A 13,663-nucleotide genomic window follows, 5' to 3' on the forward strand; every position below is an offset into this window, starting at 1 on the left:
CCACTCAACAAATCCATGTCATTGTTGTGCTGGCAACCCTAAGGCTGGATGTAGTACTCCAGGTGGGGCAGACCATAATAAGGTTAAACCACTTACTGAGTAACACCAAGGTCTTGAGAAATAAGTTTTTAATTGTATCTTGAGGCATTAAGCCTGAAGGGATTGATTCAGTTTTACATAGACAGCACTGTTTCTTGAATTCCCTGACTTTGAAGTGCTTGACTTTTAACCTTGGTGTTATTTTGTTTGTTAGCTTTTCTAATGTAGTAATGTCTAAATGTATACTTTTACAGTAGATTCTGTATACTCTGTATTTCAGTGAAAACAAGAGCAAAGATAGTCATGAAAAACAAAAAAGACTAGTTACATGCTTCTTTAATGTTTTATAGCATGTCACTGTTTTTTTTTTTTTCATTTTATTCTCCTTTGTGTAACATGGTAAATATTTAAATATTGCTCCCAAAAATAAAATCTCTATAAAATGTTGAGCTCCTGTTGAAGCCTCTAGGGATTTGGTGTGCTAAGTTAGAACTGGTTGAATGAATTTTAAAAATAACTTTTGACTGTAACTGTTTGCTTCAACGACTTTCACTGATGGCCAGAAGTAGGAGGCAGGGCTCAAGCCAACCTGCTGGTGACTGCTGGCAAGTTTGAGGTCCAAGTTCTGCCTCCAGGTTCCGGTTATTCCTGAGAGGCTGGACAAGGGATGGCTTGTAAATTCCTGTATGAGCACATATTAAGCAACACTGGACTGACCTGGTTTAGACGCAGTGGAAATGTGCAGATACTACAAAATATTTCTTTTTAATTTGCAGGAATTTTGAAGCAGAGAGAGGAAGGTTTGCTTTCAATTGCTGAAGCTTTCAAAGCAAAGTTTTTCCTTATGAATGGAAAGCAGTGCTTCTTTTACTAGATTCTTGGAATTCATTGTGTTTGAAATTATGTCAGAGGCAAATGTTTGTTCAGTTTGGTCAGTCTCCTGCACACTTTATGTTGTAAGCACATACGTGTTATTAAAAAGCACATTAAAAAACATGTCAGAGAAATTCACTTAGAGTTCACTTGGCATAAGCTTTCCTGTTTTCTAGTTGTTGATCCCAGTGGGGTACTGATTTCACACATACATGTGTCTATGTGTGTCTAATGCATATGTTGGTAAAAAGTAAGAGAACATTCAGCTCTTCAAATAATCAGCCATACACTTATTAATATATGATTGTATTCATACTAGTGTTAAGATCGTGAACTGACGATCCTACAACATTGTTTAAATTAATAGTTTATTAGGTGATAAAACGTGTATATCACAGAGCATGTTATTGGTTACCTGGCTAATTAGATAGTTGTGTATTAAAGCAGACAGTATTTAGGCAAATAGATACTTAGGAGATCTTGCTTTTTATGTGTAACAGAGTAGCAAGCACAGTCTGATCCATGAGGGTTTACTGCCATAATTGCTGTTCATGTTTAATTGGGAAGGTACAGAAAGTGTGTATTGTTCTCATTTAGAACATTTAGTAGACAGAAGTTTGCTTCTCCTCAGTGATTTTTAAGGAAATTTTGCAAAAAAAATCAAATCTCTTCATAATAATGTGGCTCTCAGCTTTAGATACTGGTACATGGCAAGTGCTCTTTAGAAACTGTTCACTTAGTACTGTTATTTGTAATAACAAGGAGAATGAATGTTTAGAAGTCCATGGGAAGCACTGCAGCATCTTCGCCTCTACTGAGTGACTAGAGTTAGTCATTCTGCAGCTTGAGGAAGGTCTGTGTGCTCTTCACCGGGGTTGGTCCATGTGAGGTGGGTCAGGTCGCTCCTTGGAGTGATGGCGTTTGCCGGTTTGCCGAGGGGGCCAGCAGGGGTCACTCTAGGCATTGGATTTAGGAAATACGTGTTAATTACTTTTTGTAATTGTGTGTGCTGGCGCACTTGAAAATGATAAATCCCAGAGAAGAACCGTTCTCATTTTGTATTGTGTTATTGCACTGTCTTTGAGTTGGGAGTATCTGAGCAAGACATATGTAATAGTTAACATTTTATAAGCTTAACGGCAAAGCGTAGTGGATATGTCAGAGACTGAATAGCTAATGATGCAGTTTCAGGAGGGCCTGATTTTCAGAGAGTCTTCAGAGTTTGCTGAAAAGCAGAGTACACTGAAAAGAAAGCAGTTCTGGTTGGAGAACATGGAAATATGTCATCTAACACTGTAAAAGAGGATGGAATGTCTGGTGACGCAGGTCAGTGGGCCACATAAATGCATCAGTAGTGTTTTCTTCCATTTAACTCAAAAAATAAACTTTAAGGCTTTTTTAACAAGTCTAGCAGAGAGATACCAAACATGTTTTTCTTCTAAAATGTGCGTCTATTAAATTAAATAGATGGGTTATAATATCCTGTTCTTCTAAGTCAGGCAGTTAATCATGCAACTAGTTGACAGTCAATGTGGTCACTTCAGACCAGTATATAAGATCCATCTGTTTACAGTCTTTCTGTAGTGGAGTTGTGAAACACCTCTTTCCCTCCTGCCCTCCCCTAAAACCTGTATATTAGGATTCGGAATATTTTCTTTGTAAGGTTGAAGAAAGATGAAAGGACATAAGCTTCTTGGTCCTGTCTTGAATGAGGCATCTATCCAGTTGTAAATTAAAGATGACTCAGATTTGTTGGTTTTAATACTTTCATCTCTGAAATTTCTTAATACAGAACATTGCATGTAACTATGTATGCTGTTTATTTTCATGACCTTCCCATGATCTCCTCTTCCACACTTACTGCAGTAGTCTCCGAACATGTGTTAGTATGTGCTGCATTTGTGTCTCAGGAGCTCACATATGGAGCTTGAGCCTACTTTTAAAATACTTGTACATAATTGTGAACCTTCAATATAAATGGTCTATCGAGAAACCCCTGTTTTCCAGGAAGAAACACACCAACATGCTTCCTTAGCCAAGAGTTCATTTTCTGATTCAGCCAAGTCACAGTGTCTTCAGAAAAGTCTAAAGAAAGCATGTGGAGTCAGGTGCACCTGGGACAATAAGGGCTTATTTATAATACTCACAGTCTTTGCTTCAGAGGCTGCCTGTAAGGATAAAGTGATTAATTTCTTTAATACTGGTACACCAGCAGATGGGAGCAGAAAGAGGTAATAGCAAGATTGTAAACAGCAGGCAACATTGCTTGTTTTTCTGTGTCTCCTGAGATTTGCTTAATTTGATTGATGAACAGTATCTGAAAACTTGTGCTGGTCACTTTTGCACACATTCCAGTCTGACAAGACAACCAAACATCTTTCATGCTTTTTTCAATGAATTTGTTGAAATTCAAGCTATATTAGTTAATCATGGATTATAATAAAGAGTATCTTTGTTTCTTCCTTCTATTGTAATTTCTTTCCCTCTATCAACTATTACAGCTATACAACTTTTAGTAATGGAGTAGAGAAAAGTGTCCAAGAAGAGTATCAATCTGTTCCATGTGTTCTTATTTTATAAGATTGATATTTTACTTGATTAAGTATTCTAAAAAGTGGTATCTCACAAGCATAGCAATGTCTTCAAATGACTGTTATATTTTTGATTGGAACAGAGTGAGAAGTTCAGCGATTCTGTCACCAAAAAAAAGCTGTGAGCACCTTTTCAGCAAATATTACTTGCATTAACAAAATTTCTTCAGCTTTGGTGCAGTTTTTTAATATAGCTTGAGACTACTTGTTTTTTTCTTCCAATGTTTGTTCCCTGCATCTTCAGTGATACCATTGTTGTTTAAATGAATCACAGCTTTTTGTGATCCTTTCTGCCCCCAGGTATAGTGGTGGTTCTTGTCATCTAAGCCTAAAATATTTTTAAAACATTTGTATGTAGTTTTTATTTCTTCAAAATTGATCTTTGAAACAGAAGTTTGCTCCTTTTTTTCAAGTAAAGCTACATTGTTTTAATGTAGTATACTTCTCAAAACTTTAAAAGATTGAACATGTGACTATTTCCACTTCTTCAATAGATGAATATATAGCTATGACTCAAGTTGATGGCATGTTGCTAACATGGTATCAGCTGAGATTATTGGTTTCTATTAGGTGATACTAGTATTTACCATAGTGCTACAGTACTATGGCATTACTTAAAATTTATTCTGATGGTTAATAGAAAATGGCTAGTGGTGTTAGGAAAATTATAGGATAGTGGTGTTTTTAACCTGAATATTTGGTTAGAGCACATGATTGGTTTATTACTCAGTGATTAATTGAATGACTTCTGCAATTTTTTCTTCCAAAAAGCTATCCATTCTGAGGTAGATTTGAAATAAAGCTTTCTGAGAGAGTTCAGGGGTTTGATATGAATTAAGAATATGACAGGATGTCAGCATACTGAATTACACATTCAGACAGCAACGTGGATACCAGGAAAAAAAAAGCCTGAAATACTTTTGCTTCTTCATCCATGGTAGAAATACACTTTCATCTCTCTTCAAAATCTGTCCAAGAAATTGGTTTTTGACATACGTCGACAAGATGACCAAATTTGTATGTTTAGACCAGGTAAAGGGAACAAGTTCCAGAATCTGAGAAGCCAATAGTATTTTATCGATTTATTGACTGAAACAATGTTTCTGTGGTTTTAAAAGAAAGTCTGATTCTTTTTTCATTATGTACTGCTTTTCTGTACATGCATTATAATCTTTTGAATTTACATAGGTTTTTTTACTCGTATCACAGATGTAGCAATTTACCTTTTTTTAACTCAATCTTGTTTTCAGATATACTTGTATTTAACATAAAAAACCTAAATCTTAAAGTAAAAATCAGTTACAAAACACGAACAAAAACCTCCCAGGTCACAGGCCTTAACAGTTAGCAAGTAACTGAGAGTTGGTAACAGTCAAGCCACCTATACAGGGTGAAGAGAGTTGGTATAACGTACAGCAGTAAATGTTGTATTGGTGTTGGAAGTTACTGCTTGTACACTGGGCTTTATATAGAACACAAATCAGTCATTTTCCCAAGGTGCAGAGTAAGAAGACTGAAGCTGGAGGAGCGAGCAAAAAGTGAAACAGGAGTGCAGTTCAGGAGTTGTTGTAGACCTTTGTGATGAATGATGTACCTTCAGTGCAAAGATGAGCCCCTGATCAAAGGAGACCTCTTAAATGACGTGTTTTCCAGTGGAAAGATCTGGTTAAGTGATGCAGGTTGTAGCGTACCATGCTTTGGGATTCGAGATATCCTAAAGAGAACTGTAAATTACTGCAAATTAATAAACATTGTAAGTGTTAGTGACTACATGCATTTGTTTTTCTTAGTCTTTCATAAATCCTTTTAAAAATGTTAGGTTCTTCATGTATTGTAAACCTTTGAAAAGATAACAGCCTATGGCACTAAAATCTATACTTCTCCACTAACAAAGAAAGATGCCTCTGATGCATAATGAATCCAAATACTAGTTTTTCTTTTGACTTTGACTTTAACTCCATTGAGTTTAACTAGGAAAACAGAAAAGTCATTGCTTCAGCTTAGTGTGCCTGTGTATAAAGAAGCAATAATACTGCTACGGGCATGCTTTGAGCAATGGCTTGGGCATTTACCCAGTTCATATATCCCTGTCATAAAGAGTCAGTTTCTGTTCTTTTGAAGTCAGATGCAGTGATGTAGGCTTTCTGTGAATTATTCACAGGGAAGAAAAAGTTTTCTCCCTTCTAAAACAGAAAGAAATGCCTGTGATGTATGTTTTCCTGTAATGAAATCGAGCAATATTAAACTAATGCTGTAAATATGAGCAAGCTATTTAGATTATTGCATGCTGAAGTACGGATCTGCTTTAGGGGAAAAAAAAAAGATGAATCTGAAAGGAATTAAGTAGTACCATTATCAGATGTGAAAGTCATTTTAAGTTATCTAAAGATTAAAAGGGCAAAGTGTGTTTATTACAATTCACTTTCAAATTCTGCGTGTCATCTATGAATTCATATGTCAGCAGCCTGTCATATAGTCTGTGTTTTCAGTCCTCTTAGCTCCTATTCTACTAAGTGGAAATGTATTGCTTCTTGCATTTCCTAAGAGATCTCACTCCAAGATATGTCAGGCAAAATTTGGGAATGATTAATACTTAGTAGACTATCCTTGATTTTCAAGGCAGTTCAAAATTGGTTAACTTCATTAAATGAAGGGGGATGTTTCATATGCTTCAAATAAAGCAAACAGTTCTAGATCCAGGATTAATTTAAATTTGGGGGGATTTTTTTTTTCATAATTGGTTATGAATTGCTGCCATCATCGGTATCAGTGTCAAGGCTTTGAGCCCAGATATTTATGCATATCAGACAACTGAGATGAAGAGAATTTCCTGTTTTCTGTATAAGCACAAAGTACAAGAACCAGACTTGGAAAGGACAAAATGTAATTTGTCTGCAACTTCTTGTGGAAAGATACTCTTCTTGATAATTTTGAGTTCTTATGAATATAAGTTTATGTAGTAAAGGATTTTATGGCAGAAATTCAGAAGACTTCTTTGTCTTTGTTTTCTTTGTTTAAAAAAAAAGTCACTGCTAAAATAAGTTTCTTAAATGTATGTAAAATAGCATCCTATCTATGCTGTCCATTGTCTGGAGTACTTCCTCTTTCTACTAACTTCAAGATTACAGATAATTTGCTTTTCAGACATTTGGCATAACATACATTGAATGTGTGACTGGTTTGGTTTTTTTTATCTTCTGTTTTCCCCTTAGATATGTACGTATTAAATATGTATGTTTTTTATGTATGTGCAAACAAATGCTGACAGCTAACCATAGTATGAGATGACACAGTTTCTGTTAAATGTATACCGAGCTAGCTGTGGAAAAATGCTGAAGATACATTTGAAAGCCTTTTGGTAAAATTAAGTCTTTGGTTTCAGTTTTCTGAATAGTTGTAAATATTGGCTTCTGGGATGAAATTTTCCATCACAAGTAATTAGTACACATTGAAATTCTTCTTCAGTTTCAGTGAAATTAATTGATCTGCTTCTGAAAAAAGAACAAAGGCAAAAAAGTAGTTTGACAGGTTTAATAATGTAGATTGAGTCTTTTAACTGTTGTGCTGCTTTGCTTTTTTAAGGTGTTGGTTTTTTCTTTTGCAGTAGAAATTGCAAAGTTCTATTACAGTGGAATTTTGTTACAGTGGGAAGAGTAATTGCTCTGTACCTGAAAAAAACCCAAATTTAGCCAATTGACCTCTGAAAATCTCAATTTACTCCAACGCGTTTCTTTCAGTCTTAAAGCAACATTCTTAATTTTTTGCAGCAAGTGCATTAAAAGAACACCAAAGAAACACCAGGGAAAGAACAGGACACTTCTAATAGTTATTTTTGTCTGAAAGAAGTTCAATGATACAACTGAAATGAAAATCGCAAGAGTGCTCTATTTTTTTTCGTTCATTAATAGATAATACATAGGATAGTCAGTGTTGTTTCTACTGAGAAATAGCAGTAGATGTACTCTGCTTGTTTAAGACATTACTCACTTTTTAAAGCTTGGATTTCTCAGGTTGTATAGGACTTGGATTTAGTCAACCTCTGGTCTCATGCTGCTTGTCTAAGTCAAGGGATAGGAAATGCGTTCTCTGAGAACTGGGCCTTTTATCTCTTTTCTCTTGAAATAGAATGCATTTTCTGAGTGTCCGAGGTGGCCAGTAGTTTAGTTTTGAATATGAAAATGGTTTTCAATTACACATAGTTAACTTGAATGTCAGGTTTAACTTAGAAAGGCTGACCCACATTCACCCATGGTGAGGAGCTGCTTTTGGACCATCAATATCTTTTCCCCCCTCAGGATATTTTCCTCTGAAACAAAGACCCAGACCTTGCTCCTGTCTACTGTTAGATATGAAATGGAAAGCAAGTTCTTCAGAGGTCTTTGCTGTCATCAGCGTACCCCTAAAAGATCCATGATTTCACATTATTCAGGTACTTACACTTGCTGGCTTTTTTGAATGACCACAGTTTACTCTGTGGTAATGACTGCTTTGAGTTTGCCATGTACACTGATAAAGCAAACATAGATTCTCTAAGGAATGGTTGTGTGCTATTATATCCTTACAGGTTACTCTGTGGAAAATGAGTTCCCACTGAAGTGGTTTTCTACTTGAGATAACAAAAAGATTAAAGTAATAAAAATGAGAAAATGAATATTTTAGCTGCAGGACAGTTTGCCTGGAGAGCCTCTACCCAAGAACTCTTTGGCATTAAAATCAATGCCGTTTGAAAGACTCTCATGCAAGTTGATACAACAACCTCTGAAATACTAATGATCAGTTATCACTTCCATTGGGAAACTGTACCAGTCCCAAGCATAAAAGTGGTCATTTAAAATGTCTTCACTAAGCAGCACAGAATTCTACAGAACTAAATCTCGAGTAGATCTGGCTCACTAAATGGTAATTCCATCTTTTTTTAAAAGGTCAGCTCAATTAGATTTTGGCAAGATTGAGTCTTCAGTGTCTCTTAGTATATTCATCAGGACACATTGGCTAGTAGTTTGCAAGTGTTCATGAGCAAAACGGGTTAGTAATACATTGGTACCAGTAACAAATAGATTGTCCCCATCACCGCATAGACAAAACACTCATGAGAACCGTGCAATTCTTTAAGCACTAGTGGCATGATATAATGAAGTTGTATTCCATTAGGCACTTGTATACAAGGGAGCAAAATGTCATCACCTGAGTGTGGCTGCATTTCTGTGATACAACCTCATCTGTTCCGTCAACTAGTTTTGCTCTGATCAATAAGCAGTTTTCTGTGGCCTTTCACTACTGTCAGATGTCATTGAATGATGTAAATACACGTCAGAAACTAGAAACTTGACAGCTCACCTAGACTAAAGAGAGAAGTGTAGGAGGGGGTGTACTGCTGGGATAGACAGAAATGACAGCTGATGTCTGCTGTGTATAAATTATTTGATATTGCTACAGACAAGATTTTTCATTTTCCATAAGCATGCAACAAAATGACCATGGCTTGTACAAGTCAACTCATTCAAAAAGACTGGAGAGGGGGAAAAAAAGGCACTTTTTTTATATTACAGGACAGTATTTGACATAAGGTTTTTAATGGACCAATTACATGTTACCTCTTTTTTATTTTCTTGTTTTTTGTTACAAAATCTTGGGTCCTTTTAAAATCAAGGAAGATTAAATAAATACTGAAAATGTCCTCCTGAGCAGTTTGCAATAGATGAAATGTCTACTTACGCTAGCGTAGTCTTTCAAAGCATTGGAGAATTCACTTCTTCAATATTTTACAGACTCCAAAAATGCAGAGGTTTTGGTTGGCTAGCATCTTTTTTTAGCTGAAACTTTAAAAAACCCTTCAAAACTGATGAGTAAAGAAGAAAATAGTTAACATATTCCATAGTGGAGAAATGAAGCTGAAATGTGCAATATTTTTCTGATTTACATTTTTTTCTTACACTTCTTGATTCCAATGAGGATGAACTTCTGTAGGAACTGGTGCAGAGGGGAGATCTTCATAGGATTCAGTATTTCATTTATAATTGCTGTATTATGGGTCTTGCACTGTGAGCAGACTCTTGCTCATATTTTACCATAAGGAGTTCACAACACAAGTTCCAGACCACAGTTTTCTGGGAGGAGAGGAAGTTTCTGTAATAGATGGTTGGGGCTAGATAAACATTGAAGCTGTTTGAACAGGAGCATGGTATTTGGCTTTTCCTCTTGAGAGTTGGTTTAATCCTTCCCATGCATCACAGGCGTCTTATCTTTACCAGTTTTGCTACTGCATGAGAAGGAAAACATGGAAGTTGTGATTTTGAAGAAAAAGTAAATACAGTAGTAAAAGAAATAAGTGGGTTTTGTAATCTAAAATAACACTTGCTGATGTATTGACAGACAGCTCTGTACTCTAGCCTAGTTGTAATAGCAGTCATACTGACCATGTTCCCTTCCAACCATGCTCCTCTGGCCTCTGGCAAAACTGCTGAGAAGGCAGGGGTGTGATCTTGGTGTGGTGGGGTGTCTGTAGAGGTGTGTAATGAAGATACCAATCTACCTCATCCAGTTAAATCTTCACTACCTTAATAATACTGTGATGCTTTTTTTTTTTTTTTTAATATCCATTACAGTGTGATTTGTATCAATAAAGCTCAAGAACCGTCAGATTTGGCACCATGCTTCCACTGCAGCAAGCTTTGGGTGTTTGTGATGTGGCCAGTGCTTAGGTCCTGGAGATTTGGTCACCATACTTCCTGTGTGTACTGGGATGTTTCAACTGAAAGGCCTGGTCTCAGCACAGGACTTGCAATTCCTGTTGATTTCTGGAGTCCTCGGTTTGGGCTCTCAGGTTGCCATCACCTCTACATCTTTAAGGGGGTTTCTACAGGGCTTTCACACAATCATTGTCCTCAGCTGGAAAACTTATACCAGGTTTCTTCAGAGGGGCATGAATCTTGGTTAAGAACAGGCAAACAAAACCATTCTGTATTCCGTATTTTCTCACACGTTTGGTTTTACCACTCTCTTGGTATTGTTACTGATTTGGTGTGACTTACATCTGTGTTGTAAACATGGAATAGCTAGGTGCTCATCTGCAGTTACATGTTTGTAATGAGTACAATGGAAAGTAAAGTAGGTGATACGAAGTCATTAAGTGCTACTCTGCTAGTGTACCTGAAGTAATTTACTGCTTATGATGGACTATAGTGATGAAAGGAACAATGCTGGAAAGCTCTGGGTTGGCTGATGTTTATTTTAAATCAGAAAATTATTTTGAGTTAGTTTCTAATTTGGCTTATGAACTCACTCCGAGCCAGTATTGTTGCCTTGCAAATGAGAAATATTGTTACTGATACCTAAAGTGACCAAGATGATTTTACAACAGCATTAGCACCTGTAGAATAATTGCCACAAAAAGAAGGGTTTGTCTGTTAAGTAAGACTTTTGCTACGGACTTCGCTGTAGGCAAGATATTACCTATTTTATTGTGGTGGGCAAGGGGAGATCTTTGACTGCTTGGGTGGCACAAAAGGAATATATTCTACCTCGTGTCTTGTGTGTCTGGACTCAAATATCTAGAGAATGGTTACTGAAATTCTCTAGAAGCTAGCAAGCCAAGTCTGCTGCAACTTACATACAACTTTTTAGGTGTACGTAATCTACTCAGTTTTTTCTACATATTAATTGTTTTTTTTTTACAAAATCACCTTTATTTTACTTTGAATTCTTGGCTGCTAATACTGGCAAGTTAGATTAAATGGGTCTTAGTCCAGTATAACCTCTCAAATTTTGGCACTTTCAGAAGCATTGAAAATCCCCACATGAAGAGGGTAGAATGCCACTTTCCCATTGTTCATAATCCCACTTTCAATATAAAACTTTATGTATTCTTCCTAGCAATATTTCTGCATTAGTTCTGAAATACTTTTACAATCCTAAATGCACTGCAAAGTCTTAGAAAGATTAAAACTCATCTGTGTTAACAAGGAGTTGTGTGGTTGTCCCAAACATACATTGATCATAGCAATTTTTGATACAATTCTGTTTTTTCCTCTCTGTGTATCATGTATATTAAACACATACATGGGGTTTTTTTAATTATTATTTGCAGATTTTGCAGCATTCCTGTCACTTCAACTTCTTGTTCCTTATTAAGACTTCGGAGATACAAACCAGTAGCTCAGTAATTGCTTTCTTGAATCTGCCTTTAATAATTACATTTAGTAAAGCTGTATCGAAAATTAGAAAGGCAGAGACTAATGGAAAACTAGATTTTTCACTGAATTAGAAAGCAAGACAATCCATATATTGACAACATTTCAAGTTGAAACAGATCAGGAAAACTGTTTTGGACTGTCTGTGCAAAGAGGCAAACACAGGCCTGATGTGCAGTGGCATCTGCATTTTATACAGGCAGAGAAACTATAAGAGATTTCATGTAAATAGGTGTCTTGAGAGGGGACAGTACAAATCTGATTTGGAAGCAAGTCACTTGAGGTTTTTTTTAGTCAGAGAACCTTTTTTTTTTATTCACATTAACAAAAAGTCTAGAAAGTACAACTTTTCCCTGATTAAAACACCTTGAAATAGGAGGTGGGGAAAGAGGAAACATGCTTTAAGTTCTTATTTCAGGCTTGACCATAGTCTCTGGAAGAACGTTTGTTGAGGTTGGTATGACAGCACTCTGAGACAGGTTGTGTGAAGGGGGCAGAAGAGAGAAGGTATTGTGTCATTGTTTAGTCATTACTGTGTTTTTTCTCCAAAAATTGAAGGTATTTTAATTCCCATTTTAGAACAAGCAAAACCATGAAAACTATTTTCAGACATACATTCCTGAATTCCTGATATGGTGGATATTTTAAATGCCTCTAATTAAAAACAGGATATTTATTTATTTATACATTTGACCACAGTGTGTTCACTAATAAATGAATGCTTTGTGGTACCTTAAAACTAAAAAAAAAAAAAAGCACAATAAATCTTTAAAATGCCTACAGGTCTTGCAGTGTGAGTAGATCATCTTGCAGTTACATATTTGTTGTAGTTGAATGTTAGAGATTGTTCTTAGAAGATTTGTATTTTAAAACAGGTTCATTTACTGTTCTGTCTCTACCTGGTTTCCCTTTTCATTTAGTAACTAAGCTGTTGTGTTGGTAACGATCTTTCTGGTGTCTTCCGTAGTGTTTTGAGATTGGGCCTTGCTTCAGTTGTCCTCTAAATGGACAACTCTTCACAGAAACAACAGGTTCAGGATATCATTTGATAAATCAGCACAAATTCAACTTTTCAAGGTAGTTAGACTGTAAAGCTAAAGGGCAAATCAGCGCTTGACAACACAAAACTCTACGTACTTGTGAGAGAGGAAAAGTTGTGAATATATAACCAGCTCTTCTAACTGTCTTCAAAAAAATAAGAGAAAAGGAAGCATTTTTTTAATCTTTGTTCTTTTCCTCCTGACTTGAAAGAAGCTTTCAAAGGATCATAGAGTCATTTAGGTTGGCAGGGGCCCGTGGTGGTCCTGGCACCCCCCCACTCCAGCCGTGCTGAAAGCAGGGCCAACAGATCAGATTTCTTGAAGTCTTGTCCTATCATGTTTCGATTTTCTCCACCACCTCTCTGGGCCTCTGCTCCAGTGTTTATCTAATGTAGACTTTTTGATGAAACTATTAAATAGGCCAGATTTGGCACTGTGTCTGGTGTTAGTCTTATTTTTCTAGAAAAATTGATTAAGCTTTTTATGCAATAACCATTTCCATTGGCTCTGTTAAAAAAAATTGATAGGAGATTTGATAGAAAATGTTGTTTTGAGAGCAAAGACAGATCTGGGAATATAAGTTTACAGTATTTATTTCTATTTCTGATGGGTAGAATTTTAAAAGGTATTGATTTTTCAGATTGATGTGGTGGCACATCATGGGGGAAGACTTTTTTGAAACCAAACATACTGTGTAATATGTACATAAAGCTACAACTGGCCAAAAACATTCAAGCCAGTTTTGGGTTTTTTTAGTTTGTATCTTCCTTTAAGACCATTAGAAATCCTGTCAGTCTTTACTGTCAGAAATACTACATTCTGTTTTAGTAGGGCCTTACAATTCCATGCAGAATTAAAAGTCAAGGTATTTAAAAGCTAACATACAATTTAGGAATAAGAAAATGTCACCTTTAAATGCTAGGAGTTTTTT

The 13,663-nt window shown here is 36.0% G+C and overlaps 1 protein-coding gene across 1 annotated transcript in view; it reads left to right on the forward strand.

Moving 5' to 3' along the window:
* SNX24 (sorting nexin 24) overlaps positions 1 to 13,663 on the forward strand; it is a 91,942-nt gene that overhangs the window by 17,173 nt on the left and 61,106 nt on the right. The window lies entirely within an intron of this gene.

This window comes from Gallinula chloropus, assembly GCF_964237585.1.
Source record: "Gallinula chloropus genome assembly, chromosome: Z".
Lineage (NCBI taxonomy): Eukaryota > Metazoa > Chordata > Aves > Gruiformes > Rallidae > Gallinula > Gallinula chloropus.